Genomic DNA, 23,284 nt, shown 5'->3' with positions numbered 1-23,284 from the left:
ACTCATCTCTCAGGCATTGAGTTAGACCATGTCACCCTTTAGGCTTAATTACAGAGACTTTCCTCACAAATGGTCCCAGGATATATATCCCAGATGCATCATTTCTTCCTCTCCTGCAATTGGAGCGTCTGCTGAAGGCCTCTAGAATTCTGCTACCAGTGATCCCAACTCACACACAGGAATAAGTAGCAAGCAGGAAGCACACTTTTGCGTTATTTTCTCGTTAGTGTCTAAAACACCTCATGGCCAAATGCTTTTCTATATTTAAGGGTGACCTTTCTTTAAGTCACATCTATATCCCTGTGTCAGCGGACTACAGTAAAATTTGGGGCCACCTCATTGCAGTGACAGATCATGCACTATTAATTCTAGCATAGTACAGGTGAACTTCAACTCTCTAGTCACTATTTTAAGATGTATTCCTGGCCTATAAGACTCATAAAATGTTCCTTAAGCTACTCTTGAGAACAATTTACATAAGCAACTGGTGATCATTAACTGGGTGACTGCAAATGTAGGCAAATAGGGGATAAATAAATGAAGAGTTTTCTCTTTTAATAAAACCGTTCACTTCTAGATTCAGAGTAAAAATGTCCTCATCTCCATGGGCCATTACTCTGTTTTGGAATTTTAAATGCAAAGCTATATATTTTCCTCTTCAGCATAAAGAAAATATGGTTAAAACAATAAGTAAGAAAGAAAAAAAGAATAGTACCTGAGGTAGGAGCTTTTCAATGAAGGAAAAAAAAAAGATAATTTTTAGACACATCAGACAACATAAAAGGAAGAAAAACATAAACAATAATAAATATTTATCGCACTCCTACCACTTGCAATGCACTGAGCTGAGGCCATTACATCTGCTCTCTCTTTTAATACTCATAACCATCCTAAGAAGTAGTTGCTAATACTATCCTCATTTTTATAGATGAAGCAATTGGGGTTAAGCAATTTGCTTCAGGTCACACAGGTATAAAGGCAGCAAGTCAGGCCAGTCTTCATTCTGGGCTCTTCAGCCTTGAAGAAGTTAGTTGATTCAGTCCTGCCAGAAGATAAATTGAAAAGAAATGGAGGTAACTTGCATTTCTCAAATGTTTTCTAGATGCCGAGCACTTTATTGGATACTTTCGTGCAAGAGTAGTTATTATTACCTTCATTTTATAGAAAAAAAACAAAACAACAACAACAAAAAAACCAGTTCTAAAGCCTCAGGGTGAGGTGCCATGAGAGGTAAACAGATCTCAATTCAGCATCTGTGTCTCAAACACTCGAACTCTGAGTCTCTTTTGGCCTGATCACATTATGTCATTTTCATTCCCTTTTCTTTCTCCTCCTCCTTAAAATTATAGTCTGGAAAGGGGGTAGATCTTTCTTCCTCTGTTTTATATGTATAATGTTTTAATAGTGGAGAATGTTCACTCCTCGACACTTATTTATTCTTTTTGATTTCTCAAAAAAGAAGAAAAAAATATTTAGATGATCACTTCTCAAGAAAACAGCCTAGCTTATATGGTCACTATTGTGCTCTTTAATCCTATTCTTGTGTGACAGAAACAATATTATCATGATCTTTTTCATAACAAATTCATCATACCCTCCTCTCACCCTAAGCAGATGAATGCCTAGATAGATAAAAATGAATTTTTCTTCCCAAAAAGACAAAATAGAAATGCATATTTGTATTTAAATATCACTTTCAATATGTAGGTATCAATCTCCTCCTGTAGACAACGAGAATATGGGACAGAACCCTATTCATCTTTGTATTCCTACACCACGCTAGGCATTCAATAAATGTTTACTTAGTGGATTGTATTGGGTATTATCTGGGGAGTAAATGTCATTTAATCCAATGTTTGCAACTGATATTATAGTATAAATTAGTTTATCAGAATAACTCAAGAATACTCCAAAGGATTAAGACACTAGAATATAAATTCCATAAGAGCAAAGACTCATCTTTCTAGTAAGCACATAGGACAGAGTCAGAGACAGCATAAGGTTACAGTAAATATTAGTTCAATGAATGATTCAGGAAGCAACTCTTCCTAGGGGTGGCAGAAAAACATATATAATATAAAATATGGATGAGGGACTTGATTAAATTATAGGCAGGCAGCCCCAGGAGAAGGTCCCAGCAAGAGGGAACAAATATGAGAGCATGGGGTTTCTGCAGAAGAGCAGGACAGGGTAGGGTCTAATGAGAAGAGCAACAATTAAAAAGCCACAGAATTATTAATTATGTGTAAGGGTATTAATTTATTTAAAAATTGCTCAAAGTAGATGATTAGCTTATTGTATGTGGACAGTAAAAACAATAGACTCTGCTTTCTAATGAGGCATTGTATTTTTTTAGAGCATGTCTCATGGAGCGTTAGATGATTCCCCATGCCAGCTATCCATGCCTGAAAAAAAGTGCACATGGGGCTACACTAAATGGGCCGTGTTGTCATGGGCAGGAAGCTTTATGCCCCTTGACCCACTTCAATGTTGGAAATGCCTCCCCTTTACTATTACAGCAGTAGTTATAAAGTATCCATGAAGGCCAAGTAACAAAGTGATAACCAGTATTCCATTTTTCAAATGGCCAAACGGATGCTAAAAACAAGTAATAACTAATACCATATGTTAACTTTGTTTTGGTCAAACATTCTCTTTTATACATACAGAAATACACCAAGCACGCACACATCAGGTAAAACCTTCCTTTTTTTTCACTTGCCACTGCCAACCCACTCTCCATGGATCACAGTGACAGAAAAGCCCCACAGCACTCGTCGCTGACAAAGGCGCCACATGTGCCAAGCTGGCTTTGCTGGGGATGACGCCCCCAAGCCGTGTTCCCCTCTATTGTTGGGCAGCACCAGAATATAAACTCTGTCAGAGTAAAGACTTGTCCTTCTAGTAAGCGCACAGGACAGTGTCAGAGATAGCATAAGGTTCCAATAAATATTACTGTAACTGAGCCAGAAGGACTCCCACATAGACGAAGAGGCCCAGAGCAAGTGTGGCATCCTGATGCTGAAGTACTCCACCAAGCACAGCATTATTTACAACTGGTACGACATGGAGAAGATCTGGCATCACACCCTCTGCAATGAGCTGCAGTGGTTCCTGAGGAGCACCTGGTGCTGCTGCCTGAGGCTCCTCTGAACCCTGAGGCCAACAGAGAGAAGTTGATTCAGATCATGTTTGAGACCTTTGATACCCCTGCCATGTACGTGGCACCCAGGGCCATGCTGTCCCTGTACACCTCCGGTAGTACCACTGGTATTGTCATGGACTCTGGAGATGGGGTTACTTACACAGTGCCGTCTTTCAGGGCTATACTTTTCCCTAGGTCATCCTGCACCTGGACCTCATGAAGATCCTCACGGAGCGTGGCTACAGCTTCACCACCACTGCCTAGCGGGAGACAGTGCACAACATCAAGGAGAAGCTGCGCTATGCTGCCCTGGACTTTGAGCAGGCGATGGCCACCATGACATCCTCTTCCTCCCTGGAAAGGAGCTAGGAGCCGCTTTACGGCTAGGTCATCACCATTGGCAATGAGAGGTTCTGGTGTCCAGAGGCGCTGTTCCTTTTTCCTGAGCATGGAATCTTGCAGCATCCTTGGGACCACCTTCAACTCTGTCATAAAGTGTGGTGTGCACATTCACAAGGACCTGTATGCTGACACAGTGCTATCTGGAGGCACAACCACATACCTGGGCATCACTGACAGGATACGGAAGGAGATCACTGCCCGGGCACCCAGCACCACGAAGATCAAGATCATCATTCCCACTGAGCGCAAGTACTTGGTGTGGATCAGCAGGTCCATGCTGGCCTCCCTTTCCACCTTCCAGCAGATGTGGATCACCCAGCAGGATAGACTGTGAGCAGATGTGTAGCATTTGCTGCATGGGTTAATTCAGAACACCTCATGCTAGCCTCATGAAACTAGAGTAAGCCTTTGTCCTAGTTTCTGGGAAACAAATTTCTGGGAAAAGAAATTTGTCCCAGAAGCTTGTATCTGATTATTAGCACTGGATTATAAAACTTGCTGCTGATTTTGACTTTGTATTGAACTTAACTGTTCCCTTGGTATTTGTTTAATACCCCGTATGTATCTTGGATTTAAACCCTTAGTACATGTAGCTCAGTCACTCAATGGCTGAGGTGAAAACATGCTTGTGGAAGAAAAGTCTGTGGTTTGGTGAGTCTGTGTGGCCAGCAGTCTGTCGATATGTGTAGGTATTAATGTGTCAGAGCTGAGTGTTCCAGGATTTATCTAGAGGCTGGCAAGAGCTCCTGAACCAGTTGTTTCTGTCTTGCTGGTCTATAAAGGTTAGAGAAGTCCAAGCGTTAGGACCCAGTTTCCTTTCTTACCTGGTGTTTTCCTGCCAGAACATCGTGGGCTGTTAACTTGCCTGGAGTTGAAAGTGGTTTGCATTAATACCTGCAAATTTATTCATCCTTTTAATTTATATAGGGTATTTTTGCACACTATTCTCAATTCTTTAAGAAATGACAACAAATTTTGGCTTTCTACTGTTATGTGAGAACATTAGGCCCCAGCAACACGTCATTGTGTAAGGAAAAATAAAGTGCTGCCATAATTGGAAAAAAAAAGAAAACAGAAAGAAAAAAAAAAACCCTCTCCATTTTTTTCAGGAAGTCTGTTACATTTTTCTTCCTTCTTATAGGCCGGAGACCTCTTTATGGCTCCCGACCAAGAACTTTTCCAGGTTGCCACTGAGAGAAAAGATGTTAATTATCTACTTAGCACTTTCTTTTTAGGCTCTTGGTACTAACTGCTCTTCATTTCTCTGCCAAGATAATTCTTGGTCTGTGATCAGAGTTCTGAAGCCCTTATGCTATCATTCTGACTCACAGCTGTGAATTACCCTGCTCAAAATATAAGGGAAGAAGGACAGTGCATACATAGTTAGGGTGTGCACTACATCTTTCTCTAGTTAAGTGTTAATGAAACATTAAGGAGCAACAAGGGTATCATGTCTCCTAGTCCTATGTAAATTCTCTCATTCATCTGCAATTTCATTCCCCTCTGAACATGCCACTTGCAAAATTGAGGACCTTGTGGTTCTTGAATTAGGAATAACAAGTAAATAGCTGCTTGTAAAGTATTTTGACTGAAGATCCGCTTCAGTTCATATATGTCATTCCCAGAAGATATGTTGGGGACACCGAGGTCACTATGACTTTGCTATTCCCAAGAGAACATATAATTAGATTGCAAAACACAAAATTTAGTAAGCTGGACTCAGGTTAAGGTGCAAATATCAGCATTTTGAAGCTGTAGTTTATTAAAAAGTCATTCAATTTTTCAAAGTCTTTGTCTTAGAATTCTAATGCAGCAAGTCTAATAAGAAACGTAATAATTTGAAAGGAGAAAGAACAATGATAAAACATACTTAAAAGAATGACAGTGTGATGCAGTGGAAGAGCAGGGAGACAGGGATGTGAGTAGAAGTCTAACCCTTGCCACCCACCTGCAGACTGACACTAACTACTTCAACACTTATGTCCCTTTGGAGAGGAAATAAGGCTACTGAACATACTAATGTTTAAGAAGTCCTTTGTTTTTAAACTCTATGATTTTATATATTCTCATTACATCTTCTTTAAACTAATATATGTATTTTCATTCAAGCTTGGTTCTTTGTCAAAGTTAAGGATTCTATATTGTTTAATAATGTTAATAATTTCCTTATGTAACTGCAAGAACTCTTTTTAATTTCAATATAGTTTTTTAAATCAATGTTTCCATCGGTCTCTTAAAAATCAAATTAGAAATAATAGAATGTGATATTCTTTAATCCTACTAAGATTTTAAAAATTATATCACAAACATTAAATGACCAAAGCCTTAGGCCTTATCTTCTGTGTTGGCGACCGACAAAATCCATTCATTTTTGTTCCTCTCATTTAATTCTGTAAAAATATCTGTAACCAGTAGAAATGCATTTCCCTCACTTCAATAAGGAAGGCAGCATTTTTAAAAACTGCATGTTAACAAATCGAAGTTGTATTAAAGAATTATCAGTGCCTGACTAGCAAACAGAGTAGACAACAAGGTAATTGTCAAGCTCAAGAGAACTCCAGATTTTTGTTTTATTTTTAACGTGTTTCATATTCAGAAATAATTATTGTGTGTTGGTCTGGTTCACATGAAACAAAATCGCTGACATTTTTGTTCATAGATGATAAAATGTGGATTTCTAATTCAAACAGATATTAATTCCTAATGAGCTAATTAAAGAAAATCACATAGCAGGATGTGTTAAGCAAAAGATGACTCCAGAACTACTTTCTGAGTACATAAATCTGAAGGTTAGAAATTAGCAAAGCATTTAAAATTTTCAAAAATATTACATGTTGCCTCTGTGATCCATCGGATCATCCCAGAAATTTTACATCACAGAAACCACCACCATCTTTTAGCTGTGAATTGCTAGCATTTATTAAGTGAATGAGTAAATGAATGGAAAAATGGTAGAAAAACTGACTGACTAAACACAGAAGATCCCAGTGGCTGACTGAATGACCAATTCACCTAAATGAATCATTTAATTCTACCAAAAATTTTATATTTTCATGTACACAAAATTTACAGATACAAGGTATTGCCATAATTCAAATCTGGTAATTTGTAATCCATATCCAAAATTACCAGGGAACACAGGTACATTCTTTGCTAGAAAAATAATGAAGTACTGAATTGTGCCAGCTTAGTTGTTCATTCAGCAAATATTGACTGACTGCAGTTTAGGATAACAGCACCAGGGTATGGATGTAGAGATGAAAAGTATATAGTCCCTGCCTTCGGGCACATATTCCAGCTACTTAGGTAACCATATGTAACTAAATATATTCATGTATAAAGTTAACTATGAAAAGGGAAGACAAATACGTAACTTCCAAAGCAGGATTACTTAGACTAACCATAGGATTTCAGAAAAGCAGAGCAATTAGAATGGGGGTGGCATTTTATAAAGGTTTTATTGAATGTGGAGGAAATTCAACAAAAAGTTCAATGAGTGGGAGGAGCGGTGTCAAGAAGTACCTGGCCAATGCTGACATTCAGTTGGCATGCCTTGGTTCAGCTGTAGAAGTTGTTAATATATTGAGATACTTCCATGCTATGTGGTAATTGGCTTCTGCCCCAACCTTCCCCAAGGCCTTCCTGCCATCCAAGCTCCACAGGCCCCTCTCATGGGACTTCTTACAATTAAACAACTAACATTTTAAGGCATGGCTGGCTCTCTAAGACCTAACTCCAGATTGGGATATGTGTCTGTGCTTTACAGGATATTAAGCATATTATATATCACCCTTAAACTAGGCCTTTTAAGAAAACATAGCATATTGTTTGGATTGTCTAGAGCACAGAGGACCGCTGGAAAGGGGTCTTAAAAATCTGATTATGTAGGACTTTAAATGTCAGGCCAAGCACTTTGAATTTCATTTAGCAAGCAGTATTATTGAAGCTGAAGGGTGAAAGGGAAGAAAAGGGAAGGAATCAGTAGGAGTAAAACTATGTTTTAGGAAAATCAGTCTGGCAGTAGTGCATAGGATAGATTAGAAAGAGAAAGGCAGGCACAAATATGACAAGGGCTACAGTCTTTGAGTGCCTGTATACAGTCGATCCTCTATAATCTTTTTAATATTTGATACATTTACTTTTCCTGATACTACTAATATTTTAGTATTGATACATAATAGTTGTATATGTTTATGGCATACATGTGATATTTTGGGAGTAATGAATAGAATGGTGGCTACCAAAGGCTGGGAAGTGTAGGGAGGAGAGGGGATGAAGAGAGGTTGGTTAATTGGTACAAAAATACAGTTAGATAGAAGAAATAAGTTCTAGTTTCAATAGTGCGGCAGAGTGACTATAGTTAAGAATTTATTGTATATTTCAAAACAGCTAGAAGACACTCTGTAATCTTCACCATAATCTTGTTGGTTAAGTACTATAGTATTACTCATCTTACACAACAGAGACAAGGAGAGACATTAAGAATCCTGCCACAGGTCACACAGCTAATACGTACATAGCAAAGCTGAAGTTTTACCCCCAGAGATCTGGCTCCAGTGCCCATCACCTTAAGCATAGTGTTGTACTGTGTCTCAATACACAAAGTGGAGGATTATTAATAAAGACGGAAATTAAGAATTTGATTGCTTAGCAAAAAGATGTAATGATCACAATATGACCAACTCTCAATAGATGTGGGTAAAGAAGAAAAAGAGAAATCAAAGACTCCTCCAAGCTTTCAAATCTGAAAGAATGAAAAGTCCATCAACAACAACAAAAAGGAAATTCATGAGGAAAAGCTAACTTGTGAATAATAGATGGCCTCACTGCTAGTGAGACATGCTAATCATTATGTCCTTCAAATCCTGGAGAGGAAAACTGGTGCTCAGAAGACAAGACAGAACTCTCCTCAGGAATAATGCAAAAGGAGTGTTAGTAGGAGCCAGGGGAATGCTGGGCATGCAGAGAACAGGGATGACAATTCTGGGAGAAACTTAGATTTTAAATTCTGGGAGAAACTTAGATTTTAAAGGTCTAGGAAAAGAGTGAACAAAGCCAGTGAAAATCAATCTATCGTAAATTTGAATTGGCCTGTGATGCATGAGATTGATTGCAAGAAAATCCAACTATTCAAAAATAAATATGCCTTGTTGTCTTTAAAACTGTAATACAAAGTGAAAAATGTAGCATAGCATTGTATACAGTTATGGTAAAAATTTGGGGAAAAAAGATGCATTTTGGAAAAAAATGAAATGGAATATGCTGAAATACTATCAGCAGTTGTGTGAAGTTGCTCTTGTGAGTGATGTCTTACTGTCTCCATTTTCCATGTTTTAGGCAATATAATTATAGAAATTATATAATAAACTGTAGTTGTTAAAATGTAATTAAACTGGTACAACAGAGAGCTAGTCAACATTAATATGATTAATTGTTCTACAGTATTTATTAATCTAATGTCTCTACTAGTTATTATGCTTACCTATAAAAATTTGGATAGAGCAAGATTCATAGCACTTGTTATGAATTTTATTGCAAGTTGAATCTCCTGCTTCTTTACAGAAAATAGTAACAACCCCCAAATACATACATTTTTCATAGGAGAAATCAAATCCTCATGAGTAATCATTATAATCTTCACTCTGGCTGTAGACATTTGCCACTCCCACAGCTACCTTACACTCCAAATTTGGTGAAACTTGGGAGTGGCAAGGGCCCCAGGCTATTCAAGAAGTCAAGGCTTTACTGAGTAAGACAAAGAATTACCCGACCAGGCACGGTGGCTCACACCTGTAATCCTAGCCCATTAGGAGGCCGAGGTGGGTGGATCACCTGAGGTCAGGAGTTCAAGACCAGCCTGATCAATATGGCGAAACCCCATCTCTACTAAAAATACAAAAATTAGCCTGGCGTGGTGGTGGTGCCTGTAATCCCAGCCTCTCAGGAGGCTGAGACAGGAGAATTGCTTGAACCTGGGAGGCGGAGGTTGCAGTGAGCTGAAATCATGCCACTGTACTCCAGGTGGACTCCATCTTTAAAAAAAAAAAAAAAAAAGAAAAAGAGTTACCCAATTCCCTATAAATATCAAGGGTAGTTTTAACTTGTGATCTGCTCTACAAAGATGGGGATAATGAGCTATGTAAATCAGAATTTGCTCAGCTCAATCTGGAGTTAGTTCATCTCTGTTACTAAAGGGGCAAACTTTAAAGCCTCATAGTCCGTGTAGACTTCACAAACCCATGTTGTTGCCACATTCCATGTAACCTGCTCTCTCTTTCTCCCAATGCCCCATACACAAAAATTACCTCCCCATTCTCTTCTATCCTCCATCAAAATCAGAGGAAAGCAAGAGATTAAACTAATTAGTACTAAGCTCTAAATGACAGAGATCCCTTGCAGGAATACATTATTCCCATTCTTTTCTCCCTTTGTGTTTTTCACTTAACTTCTTTATGCATGTAATGATACATATAAATGACTTTATATGGATGTATAAGTATGTTCATATGGATACTTTTTCCTCTCCCCTTTTTCCTTTTTTATTTTATTCCTCCATTCGAATTTTCTATTTATATCTACACTACCTACATTTATCCACATCCCTTCTCACCAGTGTACCTGCGTTAACAATCCTTGAGTTCTTCTCTGTATTCATATAATCTCATATAGATCTATATTTACCAGTGCATGGACACACATACACACATAAATTCACATAGTATACTGACACAGACATAATATATGCATACATATTTACACCGAGGTTTTTTTTTTTAATATCAAAACTACGTAAGAAGTTCCTACAACTCAATAGTAAAAATATCAAAAAAACAAATAACCTGATTTTAAAGCGGGCAAAGACATGAATAGACATTTCACCAAAGAAGACATACAAATGGCCAACTGGTAAATGAAAAGATGCTAAGAAAACAACTCATCAGGAAATTGCAAATCAAGACTACAATGAATGATATCACTTCATGTCTGTTAGTCTACTTTCAAAAACAAATATATAAGAAAACAAGTGCTGTTGAGAATGTGGAAAATTGGAACCCTCGTATACTGTTGTCGGGACTGTAAAATGGCACTGTTGCTATAGAAAACACAAGGGAAGTCTATCCAAGTTTTAAAAATAGAGCTTCTTATATCTAAGAACAAGTTTATCTTCCCTACTCACATGAATAAAATGGGGGTCTCTCTTTATATTCAAAACTAAGTTAGTCTGGAAAATATACTCAGCTGTGAGCTTATTAGAGTCCCTGAAGAATTCACTATTTCTAACCTTTGGGTATCTAAGAGTGTTTAATTTATCCAAGGGTTTGTCTTAATGGGTGTGGATGGATAGAGAAAGAGTAACATACAAAGACCAGAGTCTCTGTATTGGTCATTGGTAGAGTCAGCTGAATAGTCAGCAGTGCCTTCAGACTTTTATATTTCAGCATGTGCTAAAGTGCACAGCCCATCTGCTCTGTGGTAGGACACATCCCACGTGGTAATGAATTATAACTGAGAGAACACTGAAGTGTTACGGCAACATGAAAGTTCAGATGAATTCCCATAAGAACCATAAGAAAAAATGCACTGTAAATCAAGGAAAATACACAGAACTCCGTACAGAGTTCTAAGTGATGTCCACATATATATTCACATAATTATTTTTTCTGGTTGAGTTCCAACGTTGAATAAATCAGGGGGACATATATGCATGACACTTAAATCATGTCATTTGATTTTTCAATGTTAAGAAAATATTTGGGGGCAGTAGATTAAATTTATATTCAAAAGTGTCTCTTTGTTTCTCCTTCTTCTTCTTTTTTTTTTTTTTTTAAATCTTTTTACTCAAAGGCAGGGGTGGAGTAAATGTGAAAGCCTGGGAGTATTTCCTTCTAATAATATTCTCAATGAAATTTTAAACTTGAAGTTTTTCTCTAACGGATCTGAACAAAAAGGACTTCATCAGGTAGGTCACAAAGCTGCTAAACATTGGGAATCAGAACCATAATGATGCTCCAAATTAGCTTCCCCAAGGAGGAGACTCTGGCCACAGCCTTTGTTAAGTGCGGTAATGTGTAGTGAGTAAAATGAATTATTCATGTAATACTTGAGCTTACTCTGGGAATTTCTTAAGGACTCCAGGAGAAAAATATGATTTGTCTTTCAGGTGATGAGAAGAATCTGGATCCTAAATTCAAGTAAATAATACAATCCAACAGCAGCTTGCATTGATTTCATAACCTTTAGAATTTTCCCCCCTCAGTTAAAGCAGAGGAAATGTAATTTAATCAATTGGGTAAAAACCTGTGCTGATTATATGAACACTCCTGAATTCTCAGAGGTGGTACTTCCATTTCTGATGCGTGATATGCATTTGGCTTGCCTTTAAGTACACAACTGCCACTGTTTGTGTATGTGAATTATTTCCCCTATAACAAGGCCAGAATTAGATTTAGGAATTTAATTCAAATTAAGTATTAATAATAGGAGCAACATTTTTAATGTCATACAAAAGTGTCACTGGTAACTTAAAAGATAAATTGTCACAAAGCATTCTTCTTCTCCCTAAATACCTTCAAATTCTAATCTCATCATGAAATTTTCCATCAAATTATTTTCTAACATGTTGCCAATGGAAGGGATGAAATTCAAGTGAGATCTGATGCTCATGTACTTGAGATTGCTTAAAAATCCTATTGTTGTTTTTCTAAGAGATCATACAACAGATGTTTATTCCCTTTTCTTTGGAAACTTGGTAGAACAAATAACCTTGTGATGCTTCCAAAAAAGCAGCAATTTGTTCAGCCTGCCTTATTTGTACTTAGGTGTTATTTTGAAAGAAAAAAAAACAAAAACAAAAAAAAACGCTTTCAAAACTGTCTTAGTAAATGGAAGAGTATTAGGAATGTCTCCCTTTCTCCCTTTGGAATGACAAAAGGTTTAATGAACATATATTAAGGAGCACCATTTCTCAGGCTGGGGGAGACAGAGACAACTGGAAGGTCCCACATTGCCTTCATTCCCACTGACCTTCCACTGACCCCTGCTTCCTCCTCTTTCTTCCATGAGAGTAAACCCTAAGCCAACCTCTAGGCTGCTAAAGGCAGTGCCATCCTCCATGCCACGCTGCATAGCTTACTGAAGAGAGAAAGGCAAAGTTCTGGAGTAAAGGCTTTCCTGAGACCTTGCCATCTGCCCACAAAATGGAGCTCCTCAGAGCAGAAGGTAGCAGCAGATCAGTATCTACTTGGCCAGCTAGTGGAGGCTGACCAAGCCCTACCTTAGACATCCTGAGTTGTCCCATGCTGAGAAGTGGACTTAGTGTACTCTTCCCATCCAAACGTGGCCTCAAAGTGAACAGAGCCATCCTTGGAGATAAGATGAGAGAAGGGGAAGAAAAGGAGTCCAAGATGTAGGATTTGATGGCGCTGTGTCCTAAACACTGAGTCCTGAGCACTGGCCCCATGTCTTTTCCTACACGCCAGTCCCTGGATCTGTGTGTGTCTCCCTTGGTTGGTATCCAACTCTGTGATGAAATGTTAACCCTTTTTCCCCTCTAATTGTGCCTCTCAACATTTCATTCTTTTGGCAGAGACCTAGAAACTCTAATACAATATAAATACCTCTTTAAAAAAACTTCATATTTGCACATCGTGGAACTTTGCCAGTAAAGCGTAAGCTCTCTGAGGGTAAGAAGCATGTCCATTTCTGCTGTTCCTGAAAACCCAGTGGCTATCACAGCACCTGACACAGAGATGCTGTTTGACAAATATATTAGGATAACTAGGGGTTCTCAAGCTTTGGTGGGTATGAGATTCACCGAAAGGTCCTGTTAAGCCACAGATTGCTGAGCCAACTCCTAGCTTCTTTTTTATGAGATCTGGGATGGCATCTGAGAATCTGCACACCTAACAACTTCCCCGGTGGTACTGATGATGCTGGTCCAGAGGCCACATTTTAAGAACTTTTGTGTGAAGCCACATGAAATGACCATTTTTCTTGGTCCAAAATGCCCAAATATTAGCAATTTCGTGTGGTTCAACTTCATAAGTTTATGAGTTAATATTTATGAATGAATGGTTAAATATAATGTAGGCATTTATATTCTTTCTTGAGCGTACTCCTATTCAAAAGTAAGCAAAAGTGCACATGGAAAACTAGATAGCATGGGCTCAGGAGCCAGACTGACCTACGTTTGAATTCTTACTCCAAAATTTCCTAGGTGGGAAGCCCCAGACAAATAACCTATCTTTCTGTATCCTCAGTTTTCTGACCTCTAAAATGAGGGTGATGAACTTGCTCTGAGGATTGGATAATATAATGTTTGAAAAACACTTGCATTGTACCTGCCATGTGACAGATATTCAACAAAGAGTAACCATCATCATTATTAATTTCACCGTTATTATTATCTTCACATTGGGCTGCACTCTAGAGGTTAGAATACAGCATATTCTTTTGTTTTTTATTTGGGGATGAAGTGAACCAGAATTAGGGAAGGCTGCTTGAGAGTTGTCTCAGAAGAGCAATGTCTCATCCCGCCAAGGAAAACGTTTTTGCTACAGCATGCAACCCCTGCTTTGGTTCTGACAGTGTGATTGGAGAATCTCACATCCCAATTAAACAGTAGTGAAATTCAACTACATTCAAGTTTTTCAAGTGAAAGAAACATAAGGCAGTGTCAGAAGCCTAAAGCAACTTCAAATTCCTCAATATTTAGGACATGTGGCACGAATTACTTAACCTCTCTCAGCCTGTTTCTTCCTCTGTGAAAGGGAATTAATGGCACCCACTTTCTTGGCTTACAATAGGGACTAATAAATACCGTGTGTGTAAATGCATATAAAATGCAAAGCACTATACAACTATTATTTACTTGTGTAGTGAGACAGTCTCAGTTTCAGCCACACTATTCCTCTGTCCCTCTAAATCCACCCTCACATGTCAGAACTGTGTGTTAATATGTGGTCTACAAAATATTGTAGCTGTAGAGAATCTCTCAGGACCTCAGTCACCTTTGTATGTTCCCAAAAGGCCCAGATACCTCCACCCCTCCCTATCCTCTTTGTACAGGACTGAATGAGCTTTTAATTATTGAATGAAGCTACTGGCTACACAAAGAAAGAGCTACACTGAGAAAAGGGTGGTTGTACGTAGAAAGAACTCTAAATGGGTCTGGAAAGGTAAAAGGTGTCAGGAATAGGTTCCTACATCCACGGAGAGAATAGATCATGTGACAAGAAAAGTAAGAAAACTGAATAAAATCTGCTGGTGCCTCAGTTGAGAAAAAAGAAAAACAAAAAGGCATCATAGCAGTCTACCCTGGAGAAAGAATGAGTCAGACAAGGGCAAGTAAGAAGAAGATTAGTGAAGGATGTGTAAGAGTCTTTCTTCTTTCCTATTTTGGCATAGTTAAGATACACCTCTACTCTTAAAAGGCCAGAAAAGTCATGTGGGCATTATATTAAAAATATTAACAGCGTACTCAATAAATTCTGATAAAGGCTTTAAATCCTCTGGCCATGTCATAGTGACCCTGCTACTGGGCTTTCGAATAAATGAGACAAAATTGAAAATTACATGAGTTTGAGGACTCATTTTGCTTTGGATTTTATACATGTCACTTTGCAGATGCTGTTCAAATTGCTATTTTTCATTCAATTGATGTTGAGAGAATTGACCCTTCTTTTAGGAGAGTTTAGGGGAAAAGGAACAAATAGAGTAATTGATAAAAGGGGTTTGCAGAAAGAGCAAAGTGGTCTCCTCTCCCACCTTCCTTCCCCTGCCCAACTCTCCCCCTCACAGAAAGCCCCAACCACCCCCACCAGACTCCTTTGGGAAGATCAGGTGGACAGATGCCTTTTGTGACCAAGCAACGCAGAAAAAGGAAAATGAAGAAACAAAAGACAATCGTTTGCAACATTTAGAGTCTTTGACATCTGTAGAGTAATATTCTGGTGCATGGAAAGGAAACCCAAATCTAACGTTTTACAAATGTCAATAGAAAAACTATCTTCACCCCACCCCTCAATATGTAATCTAGCACCAGTTCATAAAAGGGCTGTTAAACTCTGCACTGAGCACTTAATAAAAATGGACACTTTCATCCACTGCTGGAAAGCAACAAAAGAACTCCTGTATGTCTGTGGAGAGTCTAGGATTACGTTTAAATGGATAATAGAAAGACAAACACTTGGTAAAATACTGTCTGTTACTCCCAGAATCACTATACTAATACCCAAGTCAACCAGCACAGAAAAGCCTTAACACACTACGCAATTCAGCTGCAATTCATCACTGCTGCTATAATTACAGGTGCCTGCCTGCCTTCCTTCTCTCAGATCTGTGGATAAAAGCCTAGGGCTGAATGTGTATCTCAGCTGCACAGAAGCTGACGCTGTAGTCAATAAACACACAGAACTCTGCATTTGAGAAACAGGCTGTTGTAGAATATAGAGCTAACCTATTGTTCAACAGTTCTTCCACATCCAGATTTTCAGGATAACAAAAAAGAAAGGGAAGTTTTTGGATGTTTTCTACATGCAAGGACTTTATTTCTCAAATAAGACAAGTGAGATTCAAATGTTGAGTAACTTGCCTAAGGTTACACACTTTGTAAGTGGTGGAATTTCTCCTAGAATCCCAATCTTTCTGACCACATTTTCCATGCCTTTTCTAGATCAGATCCTACTATTGCTTCTGGCAATAGTAGGTTATTAGTAACTAACTGGTTGAGTTCTCATAACTTACAAAAGCCTCTCAAAGGCTAACGTATGGCAATATTTAAGTAATTCTACGCCCACATCCTTTTAGGGGGAGGTGGAGTGATTAAGATTTAGGATTCCACTATGATTATATCTGTGTGCAGGCAAAGCAGAAAATGCAAAACTTAAAGGCAGCCTAAATGTGTTAAGAACACATCTGACTAAAGGAGGCATGTTTAGGAAGGCACAGAGCAGCAATACCTAGAGTCTCTAGAATCTCTGTCTTATTAAAATGGGACTGAAAACATTTGTGCTGAGGTTGTATAGACTCCATTAGAAGATGGGAATGATGCCCACAAGCCACATGGAACTTCACCTTCTTACATACATGTAAGTCACTGATATGGTTTGGTTGTGTCCCCAACCAAATCTCATCTTGAATTGTAGCTCCCATAATCCCCACATGTTGTGGGAGAGACCTGGTGGGAGGTGATTGAATCATGGTGGCATGTTTTTCCCATGCAGTTCTCATGATAGTGAATAAGTCTCATGAGATCTGATGATTTCATAAAGGGCAGTTCCCCTGCACATGTCCTCTTGTCTGCTGCCAGTAGCTTTACTCCTCCTTCAACTTCCGCCATGATTGTGAGGCCTCCCTAGCCATGTGGAACTGTGAGTCAGTTAAACCTCTTCCTTTTATAACTTACCCAGTCTTGGGTATGTCTTTATTAGCAGCATGAGAACAGACTAACACAGTCACCTTTAGGCATGTTTGCTGCACTAACATTAAAACTACTTCCTTTTTTTCTGAGCAGGCCAAGATGTAACTCCTTCCAATGATGTAGCCTTCTCCCAGATATAGAGCCCAAAAGATAATCACTTCCAATTTCCTGCTCCATAGATGACAACATTAGTCTGTCTCAAAGGCAATAGCTACATATTTTTATATCATTTTACTAGGGACTTTTGGATGTTTATGGTGTCTAATTTTAAAAAATATGATCTATAATTAAAAGAACAAATAAATTCACTATTTTAAAAATACCTCTTAAAGAAAAAACTCAATAAGCTCACCTACCAACAAACCCTGAGGAATTATCCATTTCAAAATGTTAATTGTTATGTGGAAGTGGCTTTTGAAGTTCAATTTGATTTCCTGAAAGCCCCAAACAACTTCATTTCCCTACGGAAAATAATTAAGCATCAGAGATGACAATGTGATTAGCAAGTAAGACACCTGGAATTTGCTTAACAAATCAAAAAACAAAGAGAAGTCTGCTTTTAAAACTGCTGCTGCTCCTCCCCTGCCCCAGCCTCATCAGTACTGACACTGAAGAGCCATCCCAGGAAGCAAGCAGGGAGAGGCAGGCCACACTCCTCAGCCTCAGACCAGCACACATTCAGGAACTAAAAGCTCCTTCTTCCCTCCTCTAACACGGATCACGCTTAGCCTACAATTGTAGAGAACTGCAGATATTCTTATGTTATCCTGTAAGTTCCCATTTAAATGTCTGTTTCCTGTCTCCACAGATCACAAGGCTCCCGGTTGACAAACTGGCCCTTTGTGTTCCTAAAGGCCACCTCACTGGCCTAAAGCACTTCACAGGACTTCTGCAGGGGTCCAACCACCCTTGAAGAGACAGGATAAGACCTGGAAGCATCAGATCTATATTAGCTGAAACAATTACAGAAATCAAGTACTTTCTGGGGTAAAATTAATTAAACGATTGATTGATTGATTGACTGGTTATGCTAGCACTTATTAGGGACTTAGGTGCCAGGCACTTTATTAAGTACTTTGTGCATTTTATCTATTTTAATTCCAAGGAGTACCTTTAAAGGGTAGATAATATCATCATTCCGATTTTATAGGTAAGGAAACTAAAATTTAGGAAGATTCATCAGTATATTCCAATCATACTGCTCAAAAGCCGGAGAGCCAGTTTCAAATTCAGGTATATATGACTATATGACTCTAAAACCCAAGCAATAGAGGTATTGGTAAATAAATTATAAGCACCACTGTAATAGAAAGTCAGACACTGTTAAAAATTGTTACGGAAAAATACTTGATGACAGAAAAATGTCCACAATAAAGGGTTAAATGGAAAAACTAACAAAACATGTACAGTAAGATCAAGGATAGATATAAAATGTTATGGTGAGATAATGGGTGATAATTTATTTACAATTTTCTATATATTTTCTATTTTCTACAATAAACATGTATTACTTTTTAAATCACCCAAAATATTTGTTTTAATTTTTAACAAGTAATTAATAGAAACAAAATGATAACAGTGATTATAGCTGCATGGTGTAATTATGGGAGGTTTTATTTTCACTTTCACACTTCATATTTTCCAAATAAGCTACAATGCATTACTTTATAACAACGCACGCACACACCACACACCACACACACACAGGCACACACACACACACACAAGTTTAAAACTCTACAGAGCTTTTTTCTGAAATGTTTAGTCAGATGCTTGTGGCAGAGACTACCAGTGGTCCTTCAATGTGCATATCCCATGTCTTCTACAGGAATTGACTGAGATGTTTCAGCTGGTCACATTTCCCATAAAAGGAACTCAATTCTCAGCCTTCTCTGCACCAGGGAATAGCTATGTGAATAAGTTCCTGCCAATGGGATGTGAGGTAAAATGATGTGTGCAACATCTAAAACGTGTCCATCCTGCTGCTGGGAGGGTATCTGCGATCTCTACAGCATCCTTTTAGATGATGCAAAACGACATTCCTTAAAGATGCAGAATAAAGAGCTGGAAACAGCATAGACCCCAGAAACTTATAGATCCAGCATACCATCCCTGAAATACCCAAATCTGCAGAGAGACATGAGAAGTGAACAACTACCTTTTGTTTTTGCTTTGGGGACTTCCGGGGTGGATCTGTGATATGTCACCGAATCTACATCCTGACACATATACAGTAACTAAACACTTAAAATAATTTAGACTAGCTTTAAAAATAATTTCATATATATAATACGTATAAAAAATACAGAAGAAATAAATTAATGGCATCTCTATGATTTGATACTAGAGGTCTAGTTGATGGTTTCTGGTGCTGGGGGCAGTGGAGAAAAGGAGCACAAACACATGGTCATTCTAATCTGATAGCAAGAATAAAACTTCTGAGTGAGGTCTTCAGTGGATCCAAGTCTTAGGAAAAGATGCAAACAACAGGTTTAGAAATCCTTTATTGTAAGAACAGCTAGGTGCCTCCCTTCATGTTAGAATGTTTACATATTATTGTGTGCACTTGTCACACTGTTTTGTATTTATGTGGCTACCCATGTCTATAGAATATGATATCCTTGATGCAGAGACAAGTTCTTTTTATTTTCAAATTATTGGTGTCCTATGGCTCAGTCAAGTGTCCGGCACATGGATAAGCAGTTAAACATTTGTTAAATAAATGATTGAAAGAATAAATAATTGAACAATTAGCAAATTGCTATGACTGGTTGCTTGTATAAATAAAGACTTGAAAATATAATAGTTGTGTATATATTATAGTATAAACTCTAAATGTTAGACAATAATCCTCTTTAAATATAAATACATATTGATAAATTATATCAAATTAATTGTGGATTTCTTTAAGGTTACTAAGATACTCCTTCAATTATAATAAGAAATTGAATTGAAACGCTGAAACAGAACCTATAGAGTGAAACTGAAACATATACATCTTGATGCCATTCAGAAAAAAAATCAAGATCTCATTAGGATCCCCCATGTAATGTATTTCTAAAAATAATCAACCATGTTTTAGATAAATTTTTATATTTACTGAAAGTTTTAATTATATCTTGCTTTTCAATTACTTTGTTATGCAAATAATTAAAGAACCAGACAAGACACCAAAGCTGAATAAATATTTGGTGAACTGAAAGTCAATTTAAATTGAAAATGGAAATGAAATTGAAAGAGTTAATAGGAAACTTTCAGCATCTTCCTTCACAGTCAACATATAAAGCATTTGTTTATTTTCTGGTAAATAAATTTAATTTCATCTGTCTTCCTTGAAGAATAACACCCCCAACACACAAAGAGAAGGTGGGGGAGAGAGAAATTATACTAAATAGGGGTTTAAATAGGGGTTTGTTATTAATATATAGCTATTTTTTTGTATTCACGTTTAGTTATCTTATAATATACATAGCACAGAGAAACAATAAACAAATTTAAAGGTTAAAATTATCTCCACAGTTTACTTACAAACTATAGTACGTTGAAATAGGTAAAATTCTATCTTAATTTTGTATTTTAAATGCTGATATAGTCTGCTACCTGCTAGGAATTAAAACATGTATGAAATTCAAAGAATCTTGAGAAATCCCTTTCCATTAACATTTACTTGTGGCTCTCAGGTTTAGTAAAGTCAGACTCTCACCTAAAGACAATAAATGAATGCCCTTTATTAATTATTATTCTCTGTTGTGAATATTTTTTCACTCTCTCTCTCTATATATATAAATTTATCCTGTACAAACAGAAAGGTCAAAGGTATAGTAATCCTAGAAGCATAATTAGATGAATATATATGAATGTAAGCTACTGTGAAATTTACACCATGTAGAAGGATTTTTCATAGTTTGTCTTCCAGAGAACTGCACACCACTGGATGCATTTTCTTGAAATTACATATTTACATGCTCTCAATTGCTAAATCACCTATGAATCATTTATTATTAAAAGAATTGAAAATATTTAGACACATATTGCTGAACATAGCTGAGTCCAAAAAGAAAGCTTCTGAGAAATAATGAAGTTAACTTGAGTTTTTTCTTCAATATTTATCTTAAAATTTCCATTAGCATGTGATTGTCATGATTGTAACACTTTGGAATCTCTATCCAATCTGTAATCATGCTACTTTTAAATTATACTGTGAGTAAAGTGTCTCCTATACACAAGGCTGTATCTAGATGGCAAGTTTAATTATAGGTATACATTTAATAAATGTATGTGTTTCACTGAGGATGCAGTCAATATGGAAAACACTTAGATATCAATAATTTAGATAAAAAACATTTTTATTTCAATACTAAAGTAGCATATGCAATTATTAACAATATCCAACTAAAACAAATATATAAGAATATTCTGGTTTAATTCCAAATGTAGTGTCTACATTTTATGTCTCAGCACCATGACATAGCAAAGGTCCAGAGAGTATAATCAGAGCATTAAGGATGGGAATGGGGGTGCCATAGTATTGTCCAAGAGATTTCCATGTTTTTAAATAAATACCACCTAGGCTGGACACTATTTTCAGCCTAGATTCTGGGCCATTAGGATGTATTCATGGCAACTGAAAAGTTGGAATCCTCTCAACTAGAGCAAATATTTGCTGGAATTCTTTTTCTAAGTCTGGGAAAACAAAGTTTTAAAATAATCTATTAGGGGCTCCTTTAGTGGGAGATTGAGAGAGGAAAGTCTTAACCATACATCATCTTAGACATTATTTATAAAACAACACCTGTTTAAGATCCCTTTAGGCTATGGGGTTGGTCACGTGGGTATGAATATTCTAAATGATTAGGTTTTAAAGAATTAGCCCTTGAGTGGTGTTCTGAGAGTCCAACACTGTGTGTTCTGTGAAGAATTATAAAATATCTAAGCCCCAACTGTTATCTACAACACTTACTCATTGTTTTTCATCATCTAGTCATGATTATCAACTGCCAATTCAGAAAGCTGACGCTGCTGCTCATTATAAATAGAAGAATCATAAACTTGAAGGTTAAAAACTTCTTAGGATTATCTAGCTCAGTGTGTGAGACCTTTGTTTCATTTTGTTTAAGTACAGTTACTTAGGTGTTTTGTAAAATAAATAAAGGGACTAAGAACCACCACATAGAACTATGCAGTTATGCACTTGCAACATGCTAACTAAATCTAGTAACATATTAAACTACAGAATTTCTAGGTTTTCGGACCAGACATTTAAATTATGTAAAGCCCCTTCCCTCTGATATAAAGTTTGAGAACCACTGATCAGATCAAATTATCTTGTCAATGTTTGAATTTATTCTGCAGAATGCCTATCTAAAACATATCATTGCAGGAGGCAAAACTTGAATTAGATTTTGAAAGATAGTTGATGTATGGAAGAGCAAAAGAAAGAGAAATAAATTTAAAGGAACAAGGTGAGGATGAATAATTGGAACATCACCCCTAATCTCCAGGAAGCCTTCGTGAGCAATCAACCCAGAATCCTTAGGGAAAGATGAAAGAATGGGACACTGGTCTTCACCTATTGGAGGCAAAAATTCAAAAATATTCTTCACATATTCCAACATCCGCTCTGCATCATGGGAAGGCTATTTCCAGAAACACAAAAACTAGACTTAAGCTTAAGCTACGAGATTGTTTTTCAAACTGTGCTTAGTCTAGTTCCCCTTCAGATAAACAGGAAAATCTTGAGACTGCCTCTCCTGCACCTTACCCTTGACAGTGGCAAATTACTGATTGAAAACTAAGTATCTTCAACAGCCAGGCAATTTTTCCAACAAGCTTTACATTTTTTTAAGTTTGACTTTAGGTTCAGGGGTACATGTACAGGTTTGTAATACAGGTAAATTACATGTCACCAGGATTTTTGTGTACAGAGTATTTATATTTTGAAGTTTATAATTTTTAAATTTTCCAAATATAAAATTGTATTTAAGTTCAATACACCTTTTCAAATGATCCTGTGGATTCTCTGGTGTGGTACCACTGGTTGAGGGCGTGTAGGTTGTTCTCTCTTATCTCTCCCTAGACACTTCTATGCTGATCCCCCAACACTGGGCTAGATTTTTTTTATATATATATATATACTTTAAGTTCTAGGGTACATGTGCACAACATGCAGGATTGTTACATATGTATACTTGTGCCACGTTAGTGTGTTGCACCCATCAACTCATCAGCACCCATCAACTCGTCATTTACATCAGGTATAACTCCCAATGCCATCCCTCCCCCCTCCCCCATCCCCATAATAGGCCCCGGTGTGTGAT

At 37.4% G+C, this 23,284-nt stretch overlaps 1 protein-coding gene across 1 annotated transcript in view; it reads right to left on the bottom strand.

Annotated features, from left to right (window-relative positions):
* The window catches only part of GRIK2 (glutamate receptor, ionotropic, kainate 2), a 747,114-nt gene that overhangs the window by 705,720 nt on the left and 18,110 nt on the right, over positions 1-23,284 (bottom strand). The gene's annotated exons all lie outside the window — the stretch shown is intronic.

This window comes from Mandrillus leucophaeus, unplaced genomic scaffold (assembly GCF_000951045.1).
Source record: "Mandrillus leucophaeus isolate KB7577 unplaced genomic scaffold, Mleu.le_1.0 Scaffold690, whole genome shotgun sequence".
In the NCBI taxonomy this organism is placed as follows: domain Eukaryota; kingdom Metazoa; phylum Chordata; class Mammalia; order Primates; family Cercopithecidae; genus Mandrillus; species Mandrillus leucophaeus.
Note: the sequence above shows the minus strand (reverse complement) of the source record. Positions and strands in the feature narration are given on the sequence as shown.